The following is a 6,050-nucleotide window of genomic DNA, read 5'->3' as shown; positions in this document are numbered from 1 at the left end:
TGTCACTAATTATAGGCTGCCCCTAATGCCACCTTTTAGAGGCAGACAAATTATGGTATCTGCTAAAGACTCTTAAGTTTAGAGGCAGATATATGACTGTCGCTAATTATAGGTTGCCCCTAATGTGTCATTTAGAGACAGACAAGTTATGGTGCGGCTAAAGATTGTTATGTTTAGAGGCAACCATATGTCTTTCGCTAATAATAGGTTGCCCCTAATGCCACCTTTTTGGGGGACACAAGTTATGGTGTTACTAAAAGCATTTACGTTTAGAGGCAACTAACCATAAGCTTGTCGCTAATAATAGGTTGCCCCTAATGCCTCCTTTTGAGGCACACAAGTACGTTATAGTGCTGCTAAAGCCTCTTACGTTTAGAGGCAACCATAAGTATGTCGCTAATTATAGGTTGCCCCTAATGCCACCTTTTTGGGGCACACAAGTTATATTGCTGATAAGACCACTTATATTTAGAGGCACCATAAATCCATCTCTAATTATATGTTGCCTCTAATGCAACCATAAGTTAGTCGCTAAAGAATGTTTTTAGGTGCAACTTTTGACATTTTTATTAAAACTATTAGGGGTAACTACACATTTTACAGTTTAAGATTTATGAATTAATACATATATATGCTATATTAATACTAAAAGTAAAGAAACAAAACAAGTTAATGAATCAATAAAAAGTTAATATATAGATAAAAAATAATTGTCATTTATATAAACACCTTAATCAACTAACATGTCTCGTTGGTTGTTCACAATTGTTACAGTAAAAAAAATTGGAAACTACAAGAGAGAAAAAAAAGATATCTAATAGTTTGAATAGTGTCATTCCATTTTTCAATTGCCTCAGTCTTTGTTAGTGTCATGCTATTTTCTTCCTTATATTATTCTTCAATTGTTTGAATAGTTGGATTCCGCAAGCACCTGCAGCACATGGATATAGTAAATACTACCTCTGTTTTTATTTAGTTGCAACGTTTTGACTTTCACGCTTGCCAATGTACAATTTCAAATCGTTTTATCTCTAATTGTATGTAATTAAAACTTATAAAAATTTGATATTATGAAAGCTTACATCGAAACGAATCAAACAAGACCCCACATGACTATATTTTGTTTAACATATAAATCAATAAATGTGGTCAAATAAGAGAACATGAATAGTGCAATTTGTCAAACGTTGCAACTAAAAGAGAACGGAGGTAGTATTAGTTTAATAACAAATATTAGTTTAACAAAGCTGTAATAACTTGTACAAAAATTGCCTTAGCCTGTAGTAGTAGCACGCAATGGCACGACAACTTGCACCGGAAACAACTAAAAAGCATAGCAACCGCTGCAATAACACAAGAAAGATTAAGTACATGAACAACAATGATCGTGCAAAAACAAACATTAGCAAGTCAGCAGCATGAACCTTTCCAGATTGACTAGAAATACTTATTTGCAACAACAGCAGCACAACCATAACTAGAAGGATTCAAGGATTCAAGAAAGATTAAGTACATGAACAACTGTTGTTGTTGTTGTTGTTGTTGCTGTTGTTGTTGTTGTTGTTGTTGTTGTTGTTGCTGCTGCTGCTGCTGCTGCTGCTGTTGTTGCTGCTGTTGTTGTTGTTGTTGTTGTTGTTGTTGTTGTTGTTGTTGTTGTTGTTGTTGTTGTTGTTGTTGTTGTTGTTGTTGTTGTTGTTGTTGTTGTTGTTGTTATTTTGAATCGTAATGCGTACCATAATCGAGTCATTCATAATTTATATAAATCTAGTAATTGATCGTATATTCGTAGTTAATATATAATTCTCATTATATTATCGGTAGTTATACTATTAGAACATATTAAGAGTCGGTACTCCTCATACTCGTTAATAATCAATCACATATTAGCTAGAATGGTTCCAATATTATAATCGTCCTAATTTATTTAAGCATACTGATAAAATAGTTTCTTTATAGTCACATATATATACAAAGTTAAGACGATACCATAAATACTATATTTAGTAACTAGTAAGTACTCGTTAACAATTAACTTATTGATGTTACTTTTTAATAAGTTATAGTTAGCTTTTATAGGGGATAATGATTTAGGGATATAATTTATTTTTATTAGTATTGTGCAACATATGAACCCTCGTTATAATCACATAGGCCTCATATGAACCGTCATTGTAAATATATGAATGTATGATTATCATTTGTTATAGTATTTTATTGTTATTGTTAGTATTCCTCTTCGTATTTGTATTACTATAATAATAAATCTCATATATGAAGTTTGGAATTGATCTTTTACTCGTTATATATGTTGTTGGTTATAATATATAATATTAAAACATATGAAGAGTCGCTCTTCTCCTTTACTCATTAGAGTGATTTTACGCAATTGATTAGTCGAAATAAGAGTTGACTAAGAGAATATACTAGCATCACGAAAATCAATATACTGTTTTTATTAATTTTTCGTTATTACCCATATATTTATCACGCACACACATATGTATATATATGTTGATCTCAATACTTTTATTAATACGATTCGTTTACATATTTATACAAAGTTAAGAGACGACCACAAATACTATACTAGTATTAAACTATAGTATAACATAAAAACAATTAACTTAAATAATCTTATAACTTATAAAGATAAAAGAGTGTTATTGTTGTTAATCTTATACTATTATTAAACTACATGGTTGTTAACAAGTTACTATTTGTTAACTATTTTACTTAACTTATGGTTGTTACTTGTTAAAAGTTAACTTGTTTTAATAAGTTATGATTAACTATTTTACTTAACTTATGGTTGTTACATATGTTCTTATTTGTATTACTATTGCTACTATTACTGTTATTATTTGTATTTTTACCTATTATCATTTTCGCTTTATGTTTATTTGTATTATTAATATTATTCTCATTACCATCATTGGCATCATAGCTATTTACCAACTTATATATCAATCATAATGCTTATAATAATAAATCATTTATATAAAGTTTGAAATTGATCGTCTACTTGTTATTATTGTTGGTTTAATATATAATATTAAAACATATGAAGAGTCGTTCTACTCCTTTACTCATTAGAGTCATTTTACGAAATTGATTATTCGAAACAAGAGTTGACTAAGAGAATACACTAGACATCACGGTAATCAATATAGTGTTTTTATTGTTTTTTCGTTGCCATCCTTATATTTATCGCACACACACACATATGTGTGTGTATATATATATATATATATATATATTGATCTTAATACTTTTATTAATATGTTTCGTTTACAAAATACATAACAAAATCGAGATAACCCGACCAGGAGTTACCCGAAGTTGAATTGACGTTCAATAGCGAATGGACCCGATGTTTCACAATGATCGAACTAAGGTCATTTCTAATTCAACCCGAGTACATTTGACTTAACTCAATCGTACATGAAACATAAATACGACTTGCGCAAACCCGGGGAAAAAAATGTTAACGGGCGATCATACGCGATAATGGATCGACTTGTAAATGAAACGTTCAGACCTGTCCGGCACCCGGTAATCCAATGATTCAAATGTGTTCGACCCAGTTGAACAAAACCTGACCAATCATGACCTGGGCACTGACAATCAGAATCCTGACATGTCCGGATCTGACCTAGTTCGCCGTGGGTATACCCAAAACCTGTTTGAGAACCTGTTTTGACACCACTAGGGATAACCCAAAAAAGAAAATGTAGCAAACTTCTTAGCACGGAGAAGTAGTTGACTGCATTTTTTAGTTGACTGCATTTTTTAAATAAATTAATTATATAAAAAAAAGAACAAGCAGAGAGGAAAAAGGTTATGCGTAATCTAGTGAAACTATAAGCGGGAATTAAATTTCAAAGGCGGGATGTCAAATATTGGTTTTTTGTCTCATTAACCGACATCTCCAAACATCAAAAACAAAACCCTTATGCTTTTCAGTTCTCACCATCGATCCTCCTCTCTCCTCCTCACTTGTCACCACCGACCTTCCTCTCTTTCTGAAGCCGGACAACTGTTGCCGCATATGCTGCCTAATGGCCACAAAATTTAATCTCTCAAATCCGTCCTTAATTCGCATATGATAAAGGAATTTTCAGAGTTTAGCACTATCAAAATCAATTTGGGGTTTTTTGAAGGGCTTGAACCAAAACAAAAACAGGTATTATTCCGTTTCATTCTCTCTTATCTTCTTTCCATCTCAATGATCGAATTCATTTGCTGTTTTCGTGCTTAATTAATTAATTTTTGTGCTGTTTTATTTCGTTTTAGATCTTGTTATTTGTGCAAATTGAATTGCTTCTGTTGTTTGGCTTGAATTTTCTGTTGTCTACTTATTTTATGTGGTAGTGAATTTGATATTTGTTAATCGAATTGCTTTTTATGAAATGTTCAATGCTTTGGACTATTAAGTAGATGGGAATAATTTTGGGATTGAAAGTTAAGTATGAACTTGCAGATCCTTCAATGATATGGTCTTCCTTTTGTCTGCACTATTAGTTGTTTTGTCCTCTTTCTAAACTTCAAACACTTGACTTCCATTTTGACAAACACCCCGTATTGTGTCCCTATTTTCTGAATGCTATAATCCACATGTTCGATATAGAACAGCCTCGGCAGTTGGCATATCATGTGCTGGCACATGCTTAAGAGAGTCAATATCTTTGCTAGTGCCTTTAACATTGGATGTAGGTGATTATTTGCTAGGCGTGGTGCCCTGATTTCCATGGCCATGGTCTGGGTTCAGATTATTGAAGCTATGGATTCTCAGTTTGGAACATTCAGGTAATATTTGTATCTATCATCTCCTTTGTGTTCTTCTATTCTATCTTGCAAAATGATTAAAATTTCTTAAAGATTACGTAGGCGAATTTAAATATATGTATGTCTTCGACATCATGTGATTGCATCAATTCTCTGTTTCCGGTCTATACCGAATTCTACTACTCCTCGAGGTTTATATATCTTATGGTCGTTATCTTGGATCGCCTGCTTACTAAGGACAAGTTGTCTTGTTGGGGATGTGCTTTTGACTCTCCATGTGTCTTCTGCAAAGCTGCTGGTGAGTCAAGACAACACCTTTTCTTTGAATACCATTACTCAGTTGCTGTATGGAATTCTTTGTTGCACTCGCTGAAGTGTCAAAGAGCTCATGCTGGTTTTGCTGCAGAAAGTAGTAATGTCAAATTGTCAACCAGATGTTTCGAAGGAAATCTACTTGGGCTGAACTTTTAGTTGCTACGTTTGCTGAATCTGTCTATTGTATTTGGACAGCTAGATTAGGATCATCTTTGATAATATTACTAGGTCCTTTGGTTGTGTGTTTAGAGACAGTGTTTTCAGGTTGCTTGTTAAGTCTCTGAGGATTTAAACCAAAATCTTTTCTTGTAATTAGTTGCTTATGCTGCAACTACTACTCCTTGATTGGGGTTGTGTGATATTGACCTATGTTGGTTTGTCGCAGCGAGTTGACGTTTGGTTCTCGTGGTGTTTTTAGAGCCTAATGGAATAATGGAATTTCATCTTTATTGGGCAAACAAAAAAAAAGGAGAAAATAACATGCCAATGTATAGTTCATAGCTAATTAGCAACTAATTGTCTACTACAACTACTTTTTTTATTTCATTAACTTATAGTACATTGTTCATCGAATCAATCACAAAGGCCGGACACCAAATTATTTACCATTTTCTAAGAGTAAAAAATAAAAATACCCGGTTATCTGAAAGTTACTAACGGTATATATACACACACATATAGGCTATCATAATCTTAATGATAGTAAAGGCGACTAAGGTTCCGTTTGGTAGGGCGTAAAACATTTTTTCGGAAAACTGTTTTCCTTCATTTTTAGTTTTACATTGTTTGGTTGGCAAAAGAGTGTAAAATCATTTTCCCTTGGGGTAAAATTACTCTCCCAATGATGGAAAACTATTTTCCTTTCAAAATGAAGGGAAAACTATTTTCCTTATCTCTCTTGCCCACTTTTCTCACTACCTCCTTACTTTCCCTTTCATTTCATCATTTTC

At 32.7% G+C, this 6,050-nt stretch overlaps 1 long non-coding RNA gene across 1 annotated transcript; it reads left to right on the top strand.

Moving 5' to 3' along the window:
- The first annotated feature begins 4,160 nt into the window (after positions 1 to 4,160).
- On the top strand, positions 4,161 to 5,549 carry LOC109136410 (uncharacterized). The gene is made up of 2 exons (XR_002041335.3): positions 4,161 to 5,083; positions 5,192 to 5,549. It is a non-coding gene; the product is annotated as an uncharacterized LOC109136410 (long non-coding RNA).
- Positions 5,550 to 6,050: the final 501 nt, after the last annotated feature.

The sequence above is a fragment of the Beta vulgaris genome, chromosome 3 (genome assembly GCF_026745355.1).
Source record: "Beta vulgaris subsp. vulgaris cultivar EL10 chromosome 3, EL10.2, whole genome shotgun sequence".
NCBI classification, from domain to species: domain Eukaryota; kingdom Viridiplantae; phylum Streptophyta; class Magnoliopsida; order Caryophyllales; family Amaranthaceae; genus Beta; species Beta vulgaris.
The sequence above is the reverse complement of the archived record's forward strand: the minus strand, read 5'-3'. Positions and strand labels throughout refer to the sequence as shown.